Below are 24,638 nucleotides of genomic sequence, written 5' to 3'. Positions count from 1 at the left end.
GGCGATTTGATGTCTGGTTCCTCTGCCTTTTCTAAAACCAGCTGGAACATCTGGAAATTCACGGTTCACATATTGTTGAAGAGTGGCTTGGAGAATTTTGAGCATTACTTTACTAGCGTGTGAGATGAATGCAATTGTGTGGCAGTTTGAACATTCTTTGTCACTGCCTTTCTTTGGGATTGGAATGAAAACTGACCTAACAACCTAGATGTTTTGAATTGCATATGCTAAAAAAAACCAGCTTTGCAGTTTCCAAGGAAAAAAAGTTTCATTTTAACCAATTTTCTCTGAAATCCAAGGAATATCATGGCCATCCTGCATCAAGAAGTAATCTTTCCTTTATGTAGTCATAGTTTAATGCCTAAATTATAGACCAAATAGTGCTCAAACTGCCTCTGATATCAGGGGCAGATCAGCTGATAAAAAGCTTGGATTGTCCTTCTGGAGAGAAATGAGACCTTGGTCCCATCAGAAGACTCTGAGAAGTTAAGGGAATTTGCAGGAGTGGGGAAAGCTTTGTCCATCCTACAGGTACCATAATCTTAAATAATGCTTATTTACTTTACTGAAAAAAAAATTATAAAAATAAATATAAATCACTGAAGCGTAAAGAAATTCATAATCTGTGATTGAAAGCTGCATTCTAAGAAAACTGTGTTCTCTTAACCTAGAAAGTAGATTAAATTCCAGTCTGGTACCAGCTTACCAGATAACAAACAAAAAAAAATTGCTTATGGGTAAGCTTAGGAAAGTCTTTTCCATATATCTTGAAGTAGCAGTATTTTTGCAAAGGCATCAGTGTGAAACCATAGAAGGCATGTTTAAAACCTGATTAAATTGAAATTAACAAAGTAATCTGGTCATCGCTGTGACTTGAAACACTTTAATATGATAACTGGAATTATAACTGACAGTATTTTACCAGAAGATATCAGATTTTCATGAATGTCACATAATTTCTAGGAAATCTATATTAGCTTCATCAACCATACAATATAACATGAGAAGATTCATCACTCCTTCTGACAACACTTCCCATGTAGTTTAACATGCCAAATGAACTCATGTTGTTTAATATCTCTCTTTGGGAGGTCTCAGGGGCCCTCTGAAGCATCCCAAAGTTAGCTAGAAGTCAATTATTTAGGAAGGTTTGTTCATAAACATCAGAAGAGTTTGTAACAGTCAGGTGGGATCACATAAGTCACCGTGAAACAATACTTATCCACTTAGCCAAAGTCAAGAAAAGATTTCAAAGGTAAACCTAGAACAGATTGGTTAAGAGGTAAAGAAACTTAAAATCCATTAGCAAAGGCGGTTCAACATCTCAAGAAAACTTGTACTAGGCACAAAACTCTTTTCTAGGGGTCTACTTTCCATAAAACCTCCTTATCCCTTTGTGTACCCATTCCTTTGCTTCTTCCATCCTGAAACTTCCACCTGTAAGTCAGAACTAATTATTTTTCCTTCATAAAATGAAATTTCATTCCTCATACCTTCTTTAATAACAAGACATGCATTTTCCTTAAGCAACCAAGAACTGACTTTTATATTGGCATTCTATAGATTGGTGAACATACGTATCAGTGATACTATCTAACAAAAAAAATCTTGCTTTCTTATAGTGAACATCTTAGGATGGCACCAGACACTATTCATGGATAGTCAAAAATCTCTTTAGTTTCTGTGCAAGAGGAAGGTCCTGTCAAGTAGTGAATGCTTCAGACCCTTAATTTATTTGAAAATGCCCTAGTTATTCAATACACTGTCATCACTTGGTTTATAGCACAATAGAAATTCAGGTAACCAAAATCTGGAGAAAATATTGTAAGTTCAGTTCAGTTCAGTTGCTCATGGACTGCAGGACGCCAGGCTTCCCTGTCCATCACCAACTCCTGGGGCTTGCTCAAACTCATGTTCCATCGAGTCAGTGATTCCATCCAACCATCTTATCCTCTGTCGTCCCCTTCTCCTCTGCCTTCAATTGAGACTATTATAGACAGATATTTTAAAGTATAATTATTTTTATACTTTAATCTAAAAGCTCATATCACATTTACATTTTTTAGGATTTTTTTGTTTACTTGTTTTTAGAGGTATTTTCTTTGTTGACAAGCTTGTGACCGATATAACAATATAGCAATTTTAACTTATAATAAACCTGGGCACTATGAAAATTTTATGCTTAATGTTAATGACTCTTAGACACGTCTATATTTGAGTAGTGAAAAAAAATAAATACTAGAGATTTAATATTGACTATTTCCCTGTTCACATGAATGTAAAATCATTTAGGTCAATTTTTTTCTTGTATTTAGAATGGTTTGATTTGTTAGGGCTGACATTTCTTTAGATTATTTAAATAAGAACTCACTTACAACTTCAGCAATATTATCAAAAAACAGAAGACTCACACTGAGACATACATAAATCCACACAGACAGACAGAGAGACCAAGATCTTCTAGTTTTCCACCTGAGATTTAAAATATCCCTTTGACTTCCTTTTTTTTGGGTGGGGGCATGAAGTTCTCATTGGCCGAAGGCTGAGGTCTCAGGAAAAGTGGGAAGTATTTTTCAAGGAAAAGGTTAACTTCAAGCTTTGCCCTAGGCAGGCCTTTTTAACAAGCTAATTGTTTTTAACTGCATATGTAAAAGAACCAGCTTTACAGTTTCCAAGAAAAAAATTTTCTATTTCAACCAATTTTCTCAGGTTCTATAGAATATCATGCCCATCCTAGGTCAGGTCATCTTTCCTTTCTGTAGTCATAGTTTTATCCCTGAATTATAGATAGATAAGCTGATAAAAAGCTTGAGTTTTCTTGGTGGGGTGGATTTGCTAGTGGATGGATTTAACTTGGCAGCAGTAGCCAGGCCCGCGGGCATCTCCAGGAAGGGGGCATATGGGCGCAGCAAACCTGGCCGGCGATGATGGCGGAGTGCGCCCGGGGCACGTTGAGGGCGGAGAGGGCTAACTCCAAGCTCCTAGATAGTGGATCCTAGGCCTCAGGGAACTACATTGCAGCTTCAAACGCCCATTATGTGGGCTTCTGGGTCCACATTGATTGGCATCCAGTGAGCAGAGCAGAGGGGTATGGACCACAGGTAAGGGAACTGGGGCTCCATGGTGCAGGTGGAGCAGGAAACCAGGGGCCATTGCCACTGAAAAATGAACTACCAGCCAGGGCTTCCCAGCCGGGGGTGACTGTCAGCCCGCAGGCAGCTGGGGAGGTGATCTTCCCTGGAGGCAGGAAAGGCATCTCCAGAGAGTGGGTTTTCAGTCCTGCCTCGTGCAGCAAGTGTGGGGCTCCACAGACGCCACACCTTCGGTCCTACTCCCAGGCCCTCCATTCTCAAGTCACGTCCGGGTGTCTGTCCACACTCTGTGAGCCTTACAAAGACATTCCTAGGGCAGTGCAGTCCGGCCTAAGGGGCAGGAGGATGCGAGAGTGTGGCAGAGGGTGCCGGGTGCCATGCTGGAGTTCCCTGGCCGAGGCAGCCCCAGAGAGTGGATGTTCAGCCCTCCCTCGCACAGCAAGTGTGGGGCTCCTCAGATGCCAGACCTCCGGGCCTGCACCCAGGGCCTCAATTCCCCAGTCAGGCCTGGCCGGCACCTCCCGGGGCCCCTGGCAAGGGATGGCAGGCCTACCCAGGGCCTGCGCAATGCTGCCAAGGGGGGCAAAGCTAGCTCCGGCAAAAGGAAGCATATAGCGAGGGATGCCTCCAAAGACAGGTGCTGGGGGGCCACGCTGGAGGGCTTCCTGGGAAAAAATGATGGTTGGGTCCCCTAGCCCCAGGATCCTGGCAATTGCACAGGGTGTTCTACCCACAGTAGCTGAAAATGGTGCAGACAGGCCTAGTCTTGCGAGCTGTCTCCTGCAGAGTAAACGTGATGCCACAGCCGTATGGAGGGTGCCTTGACGTTCCCGGGCAGTGCGGGAGCCCTCTCTGGGCGCGGGGCCTCAGGGGCCATGGCCCCTGAAAACGGACCTCTCAGCCAGCACTTCCCAGCCGTGGGTAACTTTCAGCCCGAAGGCGGCTGGGGAGGCTCTCTTCCTTGAAGGCACAAAAGGCAGCCCCAGAGAGTGGGTTTTCAGTCCTCCCTCACGCAGCAAGTGTGGGGCTCCTCTGACGCCAGAGCTCCGGGCCTGCTCCCAGGGCCTCAATTGCCGAGTCAGGCCCAGGTGTCTGCCCGCACTCTGGGAGACTTGCAAAGACATTCCTAGAGCAGCATGTTCCTGCCCGTGGGGCAGGAGGCCGGGCAAGTGCGGCAGAGAGGGCCGGGTGCCTTGCCGGGTTCCCCCAGCCAAGGGCAGCCGGCATGTCCCAAGGGCCCCAGGCGAAGGATGGCGGGCCTTCCCCAGCCCTGCCCAACGCCACATAGGGGAGGAAAGCTAGCTCCGGCAGAAGGAAGAAAACAGCCACGGGATGCCTCCACAGGCAGTTGCTGGGGCGTCCTGTCTGAGGCCTTCCCGGGAGAAAAATGCCGCTTGGGGTCCCTAGGCCCGGGATCCAGCTGGGCGCCCAGGGGATTCTCCACGCAGGAGCCGAGCACGGTGCAGACAGGCCAAGCATCACGAACTCTCTCCTGCAGAGCAAACGACGCCACAGCAGTGTGGAAGGTGCCTTGAAGTTCCCAGGCAGTGTGGGAGCCCTCCCTGGGCGCAGGGCCCCATGGGCCATGCCTCCTGAAAAATGACCTCCCAGCCAGTGCTTCCCAGCCGTGGGTGACTCTTAGCCCGAAGCCGGCTAGGGAAGCTGTCTTCCTTGGAGGGAGGAAAGGCAGCCCCAGAGAGTGGGTTTTCAGTCCTTCCTCATGCAGCAAGTGTGGGGCTCCTCGGACGCTGGACCTCTGGGCCTGTTCCCAGGGCCTCAATTGCCGAGTCAGGCCCAGGTGTCTGCCTGCACTCCTGGAGCCTTGCAAAGACATTCCTAGAGCAGCACGTTCCTGCCCATGGGGAAGGAGGCCAGGCGAGTGCAGCGGAGGTTGGCCCAGTGCCTTGCTGGGGTCCCCCGGTGGGCAGCCGGCACCTCCTGGGGCCCCCGGCGAGGGCTGGTGCTTCTACCCTGGCCCTGGCCAACGCCGCGTAGGGGAACAAAGCTAGTTGTGGAAGGAGGCAGCAAAGAGCCATGGGATGCTTCCACAGGCAGTTGCTGGGCAGCCCCTCCTGAGACCTTCCCTGGAGAAAAAGGCCGGTTGGGGACCCTTGGCCCGGGATCAAGGGGGGCACCCAGGGTGTTCTCCCTGCAGGAGCCGAGTTCGGTGCAGACAGGCCTACTCTCGCGAGCTCTCTCCTACAGCGCAAACGTGACGGAACTACCGGGGGTGCCTTGATGTTCTCGAGCAGTGTGGGAGCCCTCCCTGGGCGTAAGGCCCCAGGGGGCGTGGTCCCGGAAAAATGATCTCCCAGCCAGGGCTCCCCAACCCTGTGTTGACTCTCAGCTCGAAGACGACTGGGGAGGCGCTCTTCCTTGGAGGCTGGAAACGCAGACCCAGAGAGTGGATGTTCTGCCTTCCCTCACGCAGCAAGTGTGGAGATCTTTAGACGCCAGAACAAAAGTCTGCAACCATTACCTCAATTCTGGAGTCAAGCCAGGACTAGTCTTGCGAGCTCTATCCTGCAGAGCAAACGTGACGGAAGAGCTGTGTGGAGGGAGGCTTGATGTTCCAGGGCAGTGTGGAAACCCAAGCCATACACGTGCACCCAGCGGCCATGGCCCCGGAAAACTGACTTTCAAGCTAGCACTTCCCAGCCCGTTGTGACTTTCATCCCGAAGGCGGCCGGGTAGGCTCTCTTCCTTGGAGGGAGGAAAGGCAGCCCCAGAGAGTGGGTTTTCAGGCCTCCCTCGCACAGCAAGGGTGCGGCTCTGCAGACGCAAGTACAAGAGGCCTGCAACCAGGGCCTCACTTCCCGAGTCAAGAAAGGCCTAGTCTCGCGAGCTCTCTCCTGCAGAGCAAACGTCACGGAAGAGTTCTGTGGCGGGAGCCTTGTTGTTCCCGGGCAGTGTGCGAGTCCTAGCCATACACGTGCACCCAGCGGCCATGGGCCCTGAAAATTGACTTCCCAGCTAGCACTTCCTAGCCCGTTGTGACTTTCATCCAGAAGGTAGCCGGGCAGGCTCTCTTTCTTGGAGGGAGGAAAGGCAGCCCCAGAGAGTTTGATTTCAGGCCTCCCGCAGGCAGGCAGCGGGGGGCTCTTGAGATGCCCAAACCATAGGGCTGAGAGCAGGGCCTCACTTCCCAAGTCAAGAAAGGCCTAGTCTCGCGAGCTCTCTCCTGCAGAGCAAACGTGACGGAAGAGCTGTGTGTAGGGAGCTGTGATGTTCCCTGGCAATGTGGGAGCCCTAGCCGGACACCTGCACCGAGCGGCCATGGCCCCTGAAAACTGGCTTCCCAGCTAGCACTTCCCAGCCCGTTGTGAGTTTCATCCCCAAGGCGGCAGGGCAGGCGCTCTTCCTTGGAGGGAGGAAAGGCAGCAGCAGAGAGTGGGTTTTCAGGCCTGCCTCGCACAGCAAGTGTGGGGCTCTGGAGATGCAAGTACAAGAGGCCTGCAAGCAGAGCCTCACTTCCAGAGTCAAGAAAGACCTAGTCAGGCGAGCTCTCTCCGGCAGAATAAACGTGAAGAAACAGCTTTGTGGATGGTGCCTTGAAGTTGCTGGGCAGTGTGGGAGTGCTACCCAGAGGCCTGGGCCCAGGGGCCATTGCCCCTAAAAACTGACTTCCAAGCTAGCATTTCCCAGCCCGATGTCATTTGCACCTGGTGGAGCCCGACAGGCTCTCTTCCTTGAGAGCGGGAAGCAGCCCCAAAGAGTGGGTTTTCAGGCCTCCCTCGCACAGTAATTGTGGGGCTCTGGAGACACAAGTACAAGAGGCCTGCAACCAGGGCCTCACTTCCCGAGTCAAGAAAGGCCTAGTCTCGCGAGCTCTCTCCTGCAGAGCAAACGTGATGGAAAAGCTGTGTCGAGGGATCCTTGATGTTCCCAGGCAGTGTGGGAATTCTAGCCGTACATGTGCACCCAGCGGCCATGGCCCCTGAAAACTGACTTCCCAGCCAGCACTTCCCAGCCCGATGTGACTTTCAGCCCGAAGGCGGCCGGACACTAAACCAAGGAACTCCATAATGGGTATGAAAACACAAAGGACCCTATATTGTCTGTACAGTCTATGGACAGAAGGCCTGATATGGGCCTACCAGGCTGCCTGATAGCCAGCTAGATTGCAACACTAGGATCATCTGGACAGTGTGGTGTTTGACACACAAACATATACACAGATCCAGATCCATACAATAGAGTTGAGGGTCCAAGAAGTAAACCCAAGCTTCTATGGTCAATTCATCTACTACAAAGGAGGGGAGAATATGCAAATGGGAACACAAAAGCCTCTTCAACAAAGGGCCATGGCAAAACTGGATGGCTGCATCTGAAGAATCACGCTGGCTTATGTTCTCATAGCACCTCAAAATCAGTGAAACACGTCAACCCAAAGCCTGAAGTTATGAGTGAAAGTGAAAGTTGCTCACTTGTGTCTGACTCTTTGCAACCCCATGGACTAAAGAGGCCATTGGATTCTCCAGGCCTGAATACCGGAGTGGGTAGCCTTTCCCTTCTCCAGGGGATCTTCCCAACCTGGGAATTGAACCCAGGTCTCCCACCTTGCAGGCAGATTCTTTACTGGATGAGCCACATGGGAAGTTTGAAACTCCTAAAAATAAGCATGTGCCTTAGGCTCCTTAACATTTGGTGTGGGAAGCAAAAATGGGTCACTTCAAGCAAGGGAAACAGGAAACCAAAGAACACCAGGGGCTTCCATCCAATTGAATAGCTTTGCAACAGAAAAGCTAAGCATTCACAAATCAAAAAGGTAGCAAACTAAACATGAGGGACTATTTGCAAGTGGTGTCTCTGATGAGGGGATCATATGAAAAACAGACTAAGAACTCACACCACTCAGTGAACCAGAAACAACAGCACAATGATCCCTTCACCTCACAGCAACTCCAACCCCAATCCTTTATCTCAATGAAAGCTAAACCCTAAAACCTAACCCTAGGGTAAAAATAGACATGCATACATATGTTCATAGGCACGCATCCACAGGAGAGACAGAGAGAGATGGAAAAATTGATAGACTAAATTTAGAAAGGTTAAGAAAGAAACCCATCTAGAGAGAGAGAGAGACTGAACAAGGAGAGAGGAAATGAGAAGATTTCTCACAATTTGCATGAATCAATCTCAAGGTTTGACACAATGACAGGGCCCATTCACACTGCAAGGGGGGAAATGAGCCAAGGTGATGAGAGTAAAAGAGAGAATGCTGGGAGGCATTGTAGGGGAGCCTCGCCCTCCTGTAGAGGCTGAGGTAGGACACTTGAGCCAGAATCTCAATGGAACAGGAGAGTGACAAGGGTTGTTGTGTGTCAGAGGGGTGAGGTCTGAATCTTACCTCCAGATCTCCCACTAGGCGGGGGTCGGTTGGATCTTGAAATAGTCAAGAAGGTGAGAGGACTGCCTTTTCCTAGGTCCCGGAGCCCATCCAGGCCTCGTTCTGCCCCATTCTGTGCTATGTCAGCCCTGTATTGAATCCTTCTTTCAGAAGTCTCAGTGCACAATCTCCATGTGATATCAGCCCCAGGTTGAAAGGCATGGAGGTGCTCATAGGCCAACAGACCTAGGACACAGATGGGAGAATGACCCCCACTCTGCAGATGGAGAGACTGGGGAAACCCTGAGGGGCATATGCTTGTCCAGGGCCACACCACTTATGAGAAGACGGAGCCTGGTCTGAAAGCAGCTGGATCCTCAGAGCTCAGGCCCTGGCTGCACCCAGGCCTCCCCAAGGCTGTGGGGTGGGCTGTGTGGGTGTCACTATGCCTGCACATGGCCTAAGGGGGTGGTTGAGCAGTCAGAAACCCAGAGGTTCCCTTGGGGAGCTTTGTGTAAGGGATCTTGGCAATGGACCCCAGGAAATGATGTCACTTCCCGGCAACAGAACCCAACAGAACCCAGAACCCGGGTATCCAGGCCTCCAGAGTGGAGAGAAGCCCCCAGCCAGATCACTTGCTGCCAAGATATTCTGCTGTTTGCCCCTGCCCAGAGGCCGGGGTCTCAGGAGAGCTCACAGGCAGAGTGTGTGGGAACCCTGTCTATGCTGGGTCAGGACCCCCAGAGAGGCCTCTGGCACTTTGACTGAAGAAACAGAAAGGTAACATGGGAGCCCCAGGCTGGGGCAGGACACCTCTCCCATCCCACCTGGAAATACTGTGTCCTTTCCCTGTGTTTGTGGATGGGGGTTTCTTGGGGTGTGTCTGCCTCAAGAAAGCCAAGGCAGATGTGGGGTCAGAAGCCTGTGGACCGGTTGTGTCCACACCCCAGGGGAGAGCAGCCTGGGAGGGGTGGGGAGAGTGCAGGCAGCACCAGCCTCCCAGGCTGACCTCACACCCTCAGGTGGGTCTCTATCCTCCCGGGTAGGTATCTGAGCAGACATACATCTCTGTTCATTCTGGGAGCAGGAGTTCGAGCAGGCAGAAGCAGCAGCCATACTGGCCAGGCCCAGCTCGGTAAACTCCAAGCAGGGCTGCCTGCTGGTCACTGTCACTGCAGAGCTTCCCACCAGATATGGCCGATGAGGGGAACACCCTGTCCACCTCCCTGAGGGAGGAGTCAGAGCACCACGCCCCTGCCCATGAGGCCCAGTGTAGGCTCCAGGTGAGCATGCCCCAGGAGAGTTCAGCCCAACTGGGAATGAAGAGGAAGTGGGGAAGACCTGCTGCCCAGACACCACCCAGGACACACCTGGGGGCCCAGTCTTAGGCTGCCATGGAACTCAGCACACCTGGCTCTGACCCAGAGCCCTGAGAACCCCTGCCTCTGAGGCAGCAGGAGGACCTGGAGCCCACCATGGGAGAGCACAGAGGTGAGGACGCTGGGGCTGGTGCATGTCAGTGTGTCAGGAGGGCTTGTTGAGCTACACAGGGAGGAGTCCCCCAGAGCTGGTGCTGGGCCTGGAGCAAAGGCTGGCCTCACACCATCTTGCAGACTGCAGTCAGAGAAGACATCCTGTGCTGGAAATTCCTTGGGAATCTCTCGGATGTTTTCTGTCCCCAGAGACACACATCACAAGGCAGCCATGGGTAACCTTTTCTTCTCTCCCAGCACTAGCACTGGCCTCCAGTTGCAACCAGGCTCCACTTCCAAGTCCTGTCCCTACAGTGGTGGTTGCTACAGGTGCAGGACCCAGGGATCCACTGAAGGGAGATCGAGACCTGAGACTTCCCCTCCCAAAGACATCAGGCCAGCTCAGTATCGGCCAGCACACTGGGCAGATCAGATGTCTGTGCCTGCAGGGCCCCCAGCTCCAGGCACCCATGTCCCACCCCCTCAGCAAGAACCTTCAACTCCACCTGCACCTGTACCTGCTCGGGCTTTGGCAGGAGAATCCGATTCAGGGGATGAGTTACCACCTCTGCAGGGAGAGCATGCCCTGGCTCCTGCACAAGACCCAGACACCCACGATGACTGACCCACCCCTGCAGGGAGAACTTGCCCCTGCTCTGGACAGAGACCCAGAGCCCTTTCTTGAAACACCATGACCAGGGGAGCGGTTGGCTCTGCAGCCTGCATCCCTGTCTGCTTCCTGTGGGTGACATCAACTAGCTCCCAACCCAGGGGAGACTGAGTTCCCTTCCCCTGTGCGTCTTTCTTTTAGCTTGTCTGTAACTTTCTTGTGTTATTTATTTTATGGCTTTCTCTATTTTTTTCTGTTAAGTTTTGATTAATAAATTTTATCATAATTGTTGCAATTTGGGTACATTGAGTACCTTCAAAATGCTGTGTAATCATCACCATTTTTTTGTTTCAGACCCTTTCAATCTTTCCGCCCCACCTCCCAACAAATCCTGTGTTCATATCCCTGTTCATCCCTTCACCAGATCTGAACACACTTTAATCCTTTTCTGTCTTTATTTCTTCCTATACTCTGGGTGTCCCCAATCAATGACTATAGCGAAATGATAGAAGTAGTTTTATTCTGACTCCCCACACATTGTAAGGCTACATTTGAGAATTTTTGTTTTTATTTCATTTGAAGTAGCCTTTGGGTATCTGAAAGGACGGCACAGGTACTTTCGAGATATCATGTGGCAAATGAAGCCTTTTTGGCAAATGTGGTCATAATCTCCAGGCAAACATTGTTGTTGTAAGTGTGACATCTCAGCCAGAAGGATAATTCTGAGCTCTTTCTGAGGCACAAACAAACTCACAAAATAAGCCAAGAAGGAGAACCTGGAGAAAAAAAAAAAAAAAACAAACCTCCTAACAACCAGTAAAGCGTACCTCATAACAGAAAGCTAGAGAATTACCCAACAACCTTGTGGCCCAAAAAACCTGTAGAAAATCAATGTTCTGTAAAGAGAACATGTGGGAGGTTCCAAGGACAGGCAATGCCCATGGCCAGTGTAGTTTAGAGATGGCATGACCACTCAGAGGAAGACACACAACAATGGAAGCCCTCTGCAGACAGCAGTGATGGTCATCCCCAGGTAAGTGCTTAGTCTGACGAAAAAATGCCCTGGGCACCACATGAGAGAGCAGACCTGGTTCTCTTCCTTTGCTCCCACACCTGGTTCACTCACAAAGGCAGCTCAGGTGCTATCGTGCCCTACCTGCCTGTCTGGCTCATCCATGGTCTGTACCACCTCTGGGGCAGGACTCCACCTTCTCTTCTCTGTGCACCATGAACCTGCACACAGTGGGCCTTCAGAACCTCAGGAGACTCGAGCCATTCCCACTATAGCCAGAAGCCTTCCCAATCATTAAAACGCTTATGAAGTCACTTTGGCCCAAGCACTGATTCCAGAACCCTGGAGGCTATGACAGCCTCTACAGTGTGAAGAGTGAGGTCCCTTTTTACGGAGCTTCTGAGCTGTCAGATCTGAGCTGTTGTTTCATTGTCAGCTCTGTCCGTCCGGTAGCAGCCAGGTGGGCCACACTGTTGCAAAGGAGCACACAAGCTGAGTTTCAAGGGAGGCATTGAAAGGACAGTGATGGATACAACGTGCTGCAAACTGAGTGAGGGTCTCCACAATACTTGGAAAAGACCTGTGGTGTGCAAGTGGGGAGTAGGGCCCACAAGGTCCAAAGAAAGAGAGGTACTCGGGCACAAAGGCCCTTGGCTGCTGTTGTAGCAGCTCCAGATGGCACCTTGTAAACAGTGGGCATCAAATGAGGTCACATGAGTGGGACCTGTAAATGGCTCAGAAAGCAAGAGAAAGGGGTTAGGGTGTGTGGCAATCTGGAGGGTGTGGTGGGTTGGATGAAATGAGGTGCCCTTTCTCTCTTCAGTTCAAACTGCTTTTGGGAGTCTCAAAGCTACCAGATGGCATTTACCAAGCCAGGTGCCCACAGTAACCAGTGTGGGCTGTGTGCCTTAGCCTCTGTCACACAGACAAGCAACACCAGCGGCTTCCCTGAGTTTAAACGGCATGATCCAGGGGTTCTGTCTGGGTACATACCTCCTTGCTGTAGCCACGTTACCCCCTTCTCTGAGCACCAGTTTCATCCTCTAGAATGAGGACATCGATTGCTCCCTTAGCATATTGCTATCTTAATCCTATGAAGACTAATTTGGGTTATCTGAGAATTAATATCTAGCCCTTAGAGTTATCACCTGAATCCAGAATATCTTGAGCCTCCCAGTGTCATCTGGCATTTCTTCCCTGAAGCCACCCAAAACCCACACACTTGCATTTCCAGGATCTCCACTTAGCCAGCTGGACAGAACACCCAGCGTGGTTCAAACAAGTTGACAGACAAGCAGCAGAGGACTCACAGGCAGACAGCATCCATCAGGTCTCAGGTGGAGCTCTGGGACCACAGCAGGAATCGGTGATCTCAATACCTGGGCTCGGCAGCACCGTCATTCTCAAGCCAGCGTCTCTGCCCTGACTCGTGCAGGAAGGTCACCAATGGCCCCAGGCTGACCTCAGGCCCCTGTCACCCAGCCCCACCCCTTCTGGCAGAACGAGAGCTCCTCTTTCCCTTGATAACAGCTTGAGGCCTGGCCCTGGGCCCTGATTGGTCAATGTGACAGTCCTGAGCCAATCACGGTGGCCAGGGAGGACAGAACACACCGATTGGCCAGGTCCAGGTCATGTGACCATACTCTCCAGTTTACGTGAGAGCTGCTCACCCTATGTCAGGGATGGAGACAGTGTGATGCCCCAAGAGAAGGGTTGAGAGTCCAGTCACTGTGTCAATGTGCTCAGTGTCCTGGGAAGTGACTGCTCCTCTCTACACACCACTTTGTCCTATGCAGACAAAATATTAATAACACAGCTTTTCCCTTTCCAAGCCCTGTTTCACAGCACCCAGATTCAAGGGAGCAAGGCCTCCTGTTTTAAAATATGTTTGGAGATCCTCTGCTAGTCTCTAGGTTTGTTTTTTTGTGTCATATTAGAATAATTTATTTTGTCAAAAAACACCAGCGAGAAACATCACATGCCGCTCTGTGTTTTCAGGATTATTAACTGTTCTGAGTAGAGGACATGGCCTAGGGGCTTGCCAAAGGGAGTGAATTTTGTTCAAGGAAGCACCTGAGACACTGAACCACCGAATCCCTTAGCTGTACACCATAAACTAACAAATCATTAAAAATTAACAATACCTCAAGTAAAAAAAAAAAACAAACGATATTTACTCATCAAAAATAGTTCTAAAATTTGTCAAGGTCCCCTTTGAAGTGTTGGTTCTTGGTATGTTTCTAATTGCTTTGGTAGTGTTTTGTGAGGTAAGGATCCAACTTCCTTTCCCAATGGATACTAAATAGTCCCAATGGGCTTCCCTTCTCCATTTACATATTAAGAAACATTTTTCAAAATCCCAAGTATTAAGAACGTCAGATCTTTGGCAATTTGTGGAGCACTCCAGAGGCAGGTGTCCTTTTCTGTGTCTTCTCCTGGCATGTCACCATTGCCAGTTTCTAGTATGCACAAGTACCCCCAGAAAGTTCTCTGTAGTGAACCATACATGTTTCTGTGAGGACAGATGATGTGAGCACGGAAGAGGGGCTGAGTCCATAGTGACCACTGACCATTCTGAGCAACCCCAACCTTAAGTCTGGCTGTGACTTCCTAAAGCAAGGTCTGTGTTTCTTCCTTTGTTGTCTGGCTGCCTACAAAAAGTTTGATGTGTTGAAACTTGGGTCTCTGGAACCAGAAGTGTAGAGATTAGATCCATAGCCTGATTTTCCATTAATTTCTACCATTTGGGCTCTCTTGAGCTGGTGCGGAGATATTCCTGATACATTTCTGGTAAAGGCCTGAAAGGCAGTCAGTCCTTGTGCTTCCCACCCCTTGCCTCAGCTGTACTTCTGTCATTTTTATCAATATAGTTCATTTTCAATGCTCTTAGTCCTTGTGTCATTCTGACACTCAGTCACCTGTGGTTTAATAGACCTCCAGCTCCCAGGAGCTCTTTGCCTGGTGGAGACATGGAGAACTCTGCGAGCAGCACCACATCACACTGGAGCCTGGACCAGAGAGAAGGTTCTTCCCAGGAAGGCTCCATCCCTGCTGTGGGGGGTTTGGAGTTGTCACTTTTGATTGTACATCCCCTGGGCCCTTGGTGGAGGCCCCACTCTGAGATACAGAAAGGAGGTGGCTTCCCCCCCCGAAAAAAAACTAGTATTTTTTTTGCCTCGCTCCACATCCAGCCCCATCTGCTCCCCAGCTCCACACTGGACCCTCACCCACAGGTTGAGGAGAGTCCAGTTCCAGAAAAGTTTCACACAAAGAGAGCCTTCTGGAGACCCTCCAACCCCCTGGTCTCAATAAGCATTTCCTTTTAGTTTCACAGCCCTGGGAGGAGGTACTGGTTTTGCATCCATTTTGCAGTTGCAATGGTTGAGCCTCAGGTCATGATGTGATTTGCCCAGGGTCACTCAGCATGTTAACGAGTGAGCTTGGATTTCAACCCAGAATTCCTGTCTCAGAATCCATGACTCTGTACAAGTCGTTCAGCTCCTGGTTTACATTTGTTTCAAGGTATTTTATTCCTTTTGTTGCATTTGTAAATGGGACTATTTTCTTCATTTTCTTCATTGGTTCATATCCTGTTATCTTGCTGAATTTACTAGTTCTAATAGTCATTTTCTGGTGGAGATTTTAGGGTTTCATGTAATATCAGGTCATAATTGAATAGTGTCAGTTTTAAATCTTCTGTACCAATACGGATGCCTTTTATTTTCTTTTCTTGCCTAACTGTTCTGGGGAAGACTTCCAACACTATGTTGAATAAAGTTGGTGAGAGTGAGCATACTTGTATTATTCCTGATCTTTTAGGGAAAACTTTCAAATTTTAACACTTAGTCGGATGTTAGCTGTGGCCTTTTCTCATATAGCCTTTAGTATGTTCCATGTATAAACACTTTATTGAAAGTTGGAATGATATATAGATATTACACTTGATCAAGAGCTTTTTTTTGCAACTATTGAGGTGATCATATGATTTTTATTCTTTATTTTGTTCATATGTTTTATTGCATTGATTGATTTATATATGATGTCATCCTTGCATCTCTAGAAATAATTTCACTTGATTATATAGTGTATGATGGAGGAAGCAATGGCAACCCATTCCAGTACTCTCGCCTGGAAAATCCCATGGACGGAGGAGCCTGGTAGGCTGCACTCCATGTGGTCGTTAAGAGTAGGACACGACTGAGCGACTTTACTTTCACTTTTCCTTTCATGCATTGGAGAAGGAAATGGCAACCCACTCCAGTGTTCTTGCCGGGAGAATACCCGGGACGGGGAGCCTGGTGGGCTGCTGGCTATCAGGTCGCACAGAGTCGCACACGACTGAAGTGACTTAGCAGCAGAAGCAGCATAGTGTATGATTCTTTTAATGTATACTTGAATTTGGTTTGCTAATATTCTTGTCAGGACTTTTGCATCCATTTACACCATGGTCAGGCTTCTCTGGTGGTTCGGATGTTAGAGAATCTGCCCACCATGCAGGAGACCCAGGTTTGATCCCTGGGTCAGGAAGGTCCCGGGGAGGAGGGAATGGCTACCCCTCCAGTATTCTTGCCAGGAGAATTGTTGGGACAGAAGAGCCTGTCAAGATACAGTCCATGGGTCACAAAGAATCGGACACGACTGAGTGACTAACACACACAAGGGTCCCTCTTGACATTCTTTAAATTTAAAATGTTAATTAACTGAAAAAGTACAGTCAAAGGAAAAATTACACAAATAAAAGAGTCTTTAGAACAAAATGACAATAAAGCATAACAGATGAAAAAAATTTTCCAAGTAATGACTTTTCATAAGAATTTTAGATCTTCAGAGGGATTCTCTTTAAACTGAATTTAACATGACAGGTTTAATTTTAAATATAAACCTATTTTGGTATTATATTTCTGTGATGATACTGAATTTTTTCTAATTTATGTAAGATATTGAGGAATAGGGTGTAGCTATTAAAATCATATTTCAAAATCATTTAAGGAATGAATAAGCACTAAAATATATTGGGAAAGTAGCTATGAATAGAAGATGATCCCATATAGTTTAGATGACAGTACAGACGTATTGAGTGAGAGCTTTCAAATTTATTTATTTTTAATTGAGGAATAACTGCTTTACAATGTTTAGTTGCTTTCCCTCATACAACAACATGAGTCAGTTTTAAGTACATATCCCCTCTTTGGTGAGCCTCCCTCCCACCTCCCGCCATTCCACCCTTCTAGGTCATCACAGAGCACTGTGTTGGACTCCCTGTATTACTTAGCAACTTCCCACTAGCTAGCTATTTTACATATGGTACTGGCTATGTTTCCATGCTACCCTCAAATTGTCCCACCCTCTCCTACCATAGCTAGGCAGACACGTATTTCCTTTGTATCTGTGTATCTATTTCTGCCTTGGAAAAAAATTCACCAGTACCATTTTCCAAGATTCCATATATATGCACTGGTATATGATATTTGTTTATCTCTTTCTGATTTAGTTCAGTCTGTATCAATGGCTCTAGATTCATCCACCTCAGTTAAACTGACTTGTATTTGATCCTTTTGAGGGCTCAAAAATATTCCATTGTGTATGTGTTCCACAAAGTCTTTATCCATGCATCTGCCGATGGACATCTTGGTTGCTTCCATGCCCTGGCTGTGTAAATTGTGCTGCAATGAACATTGGGGTACATATGTCTTTTTTCAATTATTATCTCAGGGTATATGTCCAGGAAGGGATTGTTTGGTCATGTGATAGTTTTATTCCTAGTTTATAAGGAAACCTCCATAGTGTTCTCTTTAGTGGCTATATCCATTTCTATTCCCTCCAACAGTGCAAGAGGCTTCTCTTTTTCCCATTTCCTGTCCAGCATTTATTGTTTGTAGAATTTCTGATGATGGCCATTCTAACTTGTGCGACATGATACCTCATGGAGTTTTGATTTGCATTTCTTTAATAATGGGCAGTGTTGATCATCTTTTCATATGCTTGTTGGCCCTCTTAATGTCTTCTTTGAAGAAATGTCTCTTTAAGTCTTCTGCTTACTTCTTAATTGGTTGTTGGTTTTTCTGATATTGAACTGTATAATCTACCTGTAAATTTTGAGATGAATCATTTTTCAGTTGCTTCGTTCGCAACTATTTTCTCCCATACTGACAGTTGTCTTTTCATCTTGTTTATAGTTTTCTTTCTTTCCTGCTTAAATAGCTTGAAGTTTAGCTAAATGCCATTTGTGTTTTTTGTTTGTTTGTTTGTTTTTATTTCTATTACTCTAGGAGGTGTGTCAAAGAAGATCTTGCTTTGATATATGTCAAAGAGTGTTCTGCCTATGTTTTCCTCTAAGGTTTTATAGTTTCTGGCCTTACACTTAGGTCTTTAATCAATCTTGGATTTACTTTTGTGTATAGTGCTAAGAAGTGTTCTAATTTGATTCTTGTACATATAGCTGTCCACTTTCCCCAGAACCACTTATTGAAGAGGCTCTCTTTTCTGTCTTTTATCCACATTATATGCATGCCTCCTTTGTGAGAGAAAAGGTACCTATAGGTGCATGAGTTTATCTGTCAGCTTTGTATCTTGTTCGATTGGTTTCTATTTCTGTTCTTGTGCCAGTACCATACTGCCTTGATGACACTCGCTTTGTAGTATCGTCTGAAGTCAGAAAAGTTGATACCTCTAGTTCCACATTTCTTTTTCAAGATTGCTTTGGCCATTAGGGGTCTTGTTTTTTCTCATACAAATTATTGAATTGTATGTTATAGTTCTTTGAAAAATGCCATGGGTAATTTGATAGAGATGAATTTAATCTGCAGATTTCTTTGGGTATTACAGTCATTTTCACAATATTGATTCTTCCAGTTCGAGAACACCATATATCTTTCTATTTGTGTCATCTTTGATATGTTTCCTCATGCAGCATTTCTTACTGCATACACATGGTTTGTCTCTTTAGGTAGGTTTATTCCTAGGTATTTTATTTTTCTTGCAGTTGTGAATGATACTGTTTCCTAAATTTCTCTTTCTGATTTTTTATTGATGTTGTATAGGAATGCGATGGATTTCTGTGTATTAATTATGTGTCCTGCGCTTTACTAAATTGATTGAGTAGCTCTTGTAATTCTCTGGTTGTATGTTTAGGGTTTTCTATAGAAACAGGTCATCTGCAAACAATGAGAGTTTTACTTCTTGTTTTATAAACTGGGTTGTTTTTATTTCTTTTTCTTGTCGGATTTCTCTGGCTATGACTTACAAAACTATATTGTATAGTAACAGTGAGAGTAGGCACCCTGGTCTTGTTCCTGATTTAGAGGAAATACTTTCAGGTTTTCACCATCAAGAATAATGTTTGCTGTGAGATTGTCTTATATGACCTTTATAATGTTGAGGTATGCTCCTTCTGGAGCCTATTTTCTGGAGAATGCCCATTTTCTGGAGAGTTTTTTTTTTTTAGTCATAAACTGGTGTTGAATTTTGTCAAAAAAATTTTCTGCACCTATTGAAATCATCATATGATTTTTATCTTTCAATTTGTTAATATAGTGAATCAAATTGTTTGATTTGCATATAGTGAAAAATTTACACACACTGGGATAATCTCCACTGGAACTTGGTGTGCCATCCTTTTAATGTAGCATTGTGTGTGTGTGTGTGTTTTCTTCTTCTAGTGTTTTGTTCAAGATTTTTGCATCTATGTTCATCAGTGATATTGGCTTTTTGTTTTCTTCTTTGTGTAGTATTTCCGTTGGTTTTGGTATCACCACGATGGCGGTCTCACAGAATGAGTTTGGGAGTTTCCCCCTGCTTTTTGAAAGACTTTGATCAGAATGGGTGTCAGCTCATCACTAAACCTTCAATAGCATTCACCTTTGAAGCCATGGGCTTTTGTTCATTGTAGACTTTTGATAACAGTTAGTAGTGGTTGTGATTAATTATTCATAATACAGAGCTTGTGACGGGTGTTAGTGACAAGCTCACTCCCAAGGAAAAATGGTTCCAATTTACACTTCACATCCCAAAAGAGGCACTTTATCTTTTGAAGATAAAGTATTGAAGATAAAGGAAAGTATTTAGTCATACAAATAAGGACATCTTTATCTGCATGCCACCCATGAGTGGTGACATAGTGATCACATATTGAAATGATAATATTGTTTGTATGCTGGATTAAAATATGATTTGAATATTAATTTCAGCTGCTTCTTTTTGCTTTTTAAATGTGGATACTAGAAAATTTAAGGTTTTATATGGAACTTAAATTTGTAGTCCACATTACACTCCATGGACAGCTTTGGCCTAGAACAGAAGCCAGGTCAAGGTGACCTAATGACCATCAGGCTGGGAGCTGGGCACGCCTTTGCCCATACAGAGTTAGACTATCCCCATTAGAACTGTGTGTGATTGAACTGGTTGTGGGCGTATAGAAGCCTTGAGTGTAGTTTGTCTTCACAAAATTTTCATCATTTGTTTTTTTTTGGTTCTGACCAAATCTTGGTAGTTTTTGATTGATGACAAAACAAACAGGCCTGGAGTGCATTTCCTGTTAAGTGTATTTGAGCTGTGGCTTCCCAGGTGATTCTAGTGGTAAAGAACCCACCTGCCAATGTAGGAGACATAAGAGACTCAGGTTTGATCCCTTGGTCGTGAAGATCCTCTGAAGGAGGGCACAGCAACTCACTCCAGTATTCTTGCCTGGAGAATCCATGGACAGAGAAGCCTGGTGGACTATAGTTTATGGGGTCACACAGCATCAGACATGACTGAAGCGACTGACCACACACACATATTTGCAGTTGAATTATGACAGCAGATTGAGACACATCAGTGGAGACAGAATGGGGGTGGAATGAGTGTGAGTTGAGAAAGGTTCTGGTTTCTGAAGCTGTACTGTGTTGTCCTTTTATGTTCTTCTTTTTCTTCCTTTGGTTTTAAGATTGCATGTTGGTGGTGGCCGGACAACACTGACTGTGTTTGCTAGATGTCCTCATTAATTTAGATTTTAGAGACCGAAATTAAGGAGGGTGCACTATGCAATATGGAATAGGCAAATGAATATTTCATCAGCCAAGTTCAATATCTGAAAGCCTCCTGACTTCTGAAAACTATTTACAGAGCCAAATTTTTGGAGAAGGGACATCTTTTCGTAATTGCCAGTATCTTAGACTCTCATAGTTTTGAGCTAGGATTGAAAATCTCTTTGATCATTCACTCCCTTCCTCCCCCATACTCCCTAACCTTCTGAAGTTTTGGGAAAGTCAAGAAACCTTAGTGAGAGCAAAGTAAATACAAATTTAAGAGCATGCGGAGTCCAAGGGCTTGGTCTAAGGTTTAGTAACCTCACCACTACACAGTTCCATTTACAATCTCTAAGCCAAACACATCAACCCAGAGAGTCAGCTCTTGCTGCAGGATCCACCTTCTGTCCATTTCCACTTTTCCAAGTGGTCTCATCACCAGCTGATCATACTGCCACAGTGTCCCCCAGGTACCTTGTCACCAGGTCGAGGAAATGATCTCCAAGATGTCAGGCCAGTGGGAAGTTGCTGCCACTCACCTTAGCAGCTGGCAGTCTGGTAAATCTGGTGATAATTTCACTAACCCTCAGCTCTCCCTGACTCTAGGTCTTCTCTTTGACATTGTTCTTGTTAATTTGAGGACTTCTGTAGGACACGTATGACACATGGCTCTTCAGTAAGAGGAGCTGATGTTCTTGGCTAGCAAGATGAGGCATGGGGCTGTGTACCAGGTTCCATTTTCTGAGGAGAATGCCTCACTTCTATCTTCCTTGATCTCTCAGACCCAAAGGAGACAGACGAAGAGTGTAGAAATGGTGGTATGTGCTGAGCAGGAAATCTATGTGAGAAGGTGTTGCTACTGGCTGTGTCCTGTCTCTCGTGGGTAGTCCAGGCTCATCTGGAGAGGAAAGAGTCAGACATGACTGAGTGACTGAACTGAACTCAACTAGGGCAACGGCATCTGGCTTAGAATTCTGCCAGGTGAAGCTGGCGGCTTGCCAGAGGCTTATCCCCTAGAGAAGGGAATTCCACCCACTGCAGTTTCTTGCCTAGAGAACTCCATGGAAAGAGGAGCCTGGTGGGCTACAGTCCATGAGTTCACAAAGAGTCGGATACAATACAGCGTCTACCACCACCACCACCACCATCATACACAGTCAGTCATTGGCCCTTGTCCAAGAGCAACAGGTCTAACTCCTCTCAGTCCCTGGAATCCTTTTTCTACTTTATCTTTGCAGTAGACTTACATGAACACTTCATAATGGAATCATAGAATGTCTGTCCTTTTGTGTCTGGTTTGTTTCACTTAGCATAGTATCTTCAAAGTTTACTCACCTTGCAGCACGTTTCAGAATTTCTTTAATTGTTAATATCACGTAGGTTCAACATCATGTACTATCTTGGAATTATAGATTAAAATCATAACATATCACACCACAACTATTAGGACTGAAAAACTCCAAATATATGATAACACCAATCACTGGAGCCTGACAAACAATAGGAACTATCCCTCATTGCTGGTGGTATGCATGTACAGTCACTTTCTAAGGCAGTTTGGCAGTTCTTCCCCAAAACTAAACAAGTCTCACTTTGGGACTTGAAATTCATGCTTTCAGTATTTAGACAACTACTCTGAAAATGCAAACAAGGATGCAATTATGCACAGCAGTTCTATTCAAAATGGCTATAAATTTTAAGAAATCATGCTATCCTTCAGTAGATGAATGAGTAGGTAAATTGGGTTACATCCAAGTCAAGGGAGGCAGAACATGTCACCCTAAGATATGTCTCTGACATAGGGTTATTTTGCTCTGTTTAATTCAATAAAATTAAAATAAGAAAAGCTAAGTAGAAGTTGCCCTTTTTTATTTTAAGATGTATTAATTTATTTTTGGCTATGCTAGGTCTTCGTTGCTTTGAGAGGGCTCTTTCTAGTTTTGATGAGTGGGGGCTACTCTTGTTGCATAGCACAGGTTCCTGGTGTGCAGGCTTCAGTAGTTGTGGTGCATGTGTTTAGTAGCTGTGACTCCCAGGCTCTACAATGCTGGCTCAGTTGTTGTGATGGATGAATTTAGCTACTCTGAGGCATGTGAGATGCTCCTGGACCAAGAATCAAACCCTATCCCATGCATTACCAGGCAAATCCTTAACCAGTAGAACACCAGGGGAGCCCGAGGTTGCCCTTTCGTGAGTTACATTTATGTTTAGTAGGGACGTTTCTGTTTGTAAGGGGATGTCCCTCTTTGCACCTGAAATTGGGTAGTTACATATCAAGGAACGCTTATCAGTGAAGAGGTCTCGACATAAATCTGCAGACAATCATATGCTTGTTTACTGTGCTTTCCATGATAACCAGCCTCCCCCTTTTCCCCAAGGTCTTTCATATGTTTTTAGCTGAAGACAGTATTTAAGCTGATGGCTTTGGTCACTACAGGAAGTGACTCAGCTTTCCTTGGCGTCTGCCCTATATGAAAGAGGTATACATGTTATTAAACTTTTGTTTCTCTCCTGATAATTTGGCTTCAGTTATGGAGAAGGAAGGCTCAACCAAGAACCAAAAGGGCAGAGGGAAGTGGTTTTTCCTCCTATACACATGCAAAGGAATAATACTCAACTGTGGACAGGAGTGAAAAGTCAGCCCTTGAAAGACATGGAGAAATGTTTGATGTGTATGGCTAAGTGAAAGAATCCAGTCTGAAGAGGCTGCACACAGTATGACCACATTGATGACATTCTTGGAAAGGCAAAGCTACATAGATGCTAAAACAGATCCTGGGGTGGAGAATTTGAAGTGATCTTGTAAATGGATTCCTGTAAATATGCATTTGCTAAACATATAGTTTCATACAGTCCAAGGGGTCAATCATGATCTATTCAAATTTACTTTTTTAGGCTATAGTAGTGCATAGAATGGAACGCCAAATACAACAGAATCTAACTGTATTAGAAATGAATGGACAAACTTCATCATAGGTGATGGGAAAAAGGTGCTGACCTAAATGAACTTTAGAAATGAATAGACACTCTAGACTAAAGGCAAAATGGACGATACATAGTCAGTAGGCTTTGTTTTATGGAGTTCTTTCCACACTGTGAAAGTGAAAGTCACTCAGTCCTGTCTCTTTGTGACCCCATGGACTGTATAGCCGATGGAATTCTCCAGACCAGAATACTGGAGAGGGTAGACTTTCCCTTCTCCAGGGGGTCTTCCCAACCCAGGGATCGAACGCAGGTCTCCCACATTGCAGGCGGATTCTTTACCAGCTGAGCCACAAGGGGAGTGTAGTAGCTAACAATCTGAAACCACTGTTTATGTAATCTGGAAAGGTAGAGTTCAGTTCAGTCGCTCAGTCGTGTCCAACTGTTCGTGACCCCATGAATCACAGCACGCCAGGCCTCCCTGTCCATCACCAACTCCCGGAGTCTGCCCAAACTCATGTCCATTGAGTTGGTGATGTCATCTAGCCATTTCATCCTCTGTTGTCCCCATCTCCTCCTGCTCCCAATCCTACTCAGCATTAGGGTCTTTTCCAATGAGTCAACACTTCGCATGAGGTAGCCAAAGTATTAGAGTTTCAGCTTCAATATCAGTCCTTCCAATGAAAACCCAGGACTGATCTCCTTTAGGATGGACTGGTTGGATCTCCTTGCAGTCGAAGGGACTCTCAAGAGTCTTCTCCAACACCACAGTTCAAAAGCATCAATTCTTCGGCGCACAGCTCTCTTCACCATCGAACTCTCACATCCATACATGACTACTGAAAAAACCATAGCCTTGACTAGACGGACATTTGTTGGCAGAGTAATGTCTCTGCTTTTCAATATGCTATCTAGGTTGGTCATAAACTTCCTTCCAAGGAGTAAGCATCTCTTAATTTCATGGCTGCAATCCCCATTAGCAGTGATTTTGGAGCCCCCCAATTAAGTCTGACACTGCTTGCACTGTTTATCCATCTATTTCCCATGAGGTGATGGGACCAGATGCCATGATCTTAGTTTTCTGAATGTTGAGCTTTCAGGCAACTTTTTCACTCTCCTCTTTCACTTTCATCAAGACGCTCTTTAGTTCTTCTTCGCTTTCTGCCGTAAGGGTGGTGTCATCTGCATATCTGAGG

The 24,638-nt window shown here is 46.1% G+C and overlaps 1 long non-coding RNA gene across 1 annotated transcript in view; it reads left to right on the top strand.

Annotated features, from left to right (window-relative positions):
• Window positions 1–9,026: 9,026 nt before the first annotated feature.
• Window positions 9,027–24,638, top strand: part of LOC145542993 (uncharacterized) — a 48,017-nt gene continuing 32,405 nt past the window's right edge. Inside the window, exon 1 of the long non-coding RNA XR_014080336.1 lies at window positions 9,027–9,201. This is a non-coding gene — a long non-coding RNA (uncharacterized LOC145542993). The remainder of the gene's footprint in view (window positions 9,202–24,638) is intronic.

The sequence above is a fragment of the Giraffa tippelskirchi genome, chromosome 3, assembly GCF_054371585.1.
Source record: "Giraffa tippelskirchi isolate mGirTip1 chromosome 3, T2T-mGirTip1v1.2.pri, whole genome shotgun sequence".
In the NCBI taxonomy this organism is placed as follows: domain Eukaryota; kingdom Metazoa; phylum Chordata; class Mammalia; order Artiodactyla; family Giraffidae; genus Giraffa; species Giraffa tippelskirchi.
Note: the sequence above shows the minus strand (reverse complement) of the source record. Positions and strands in the feature narration are given on the sequence as shown.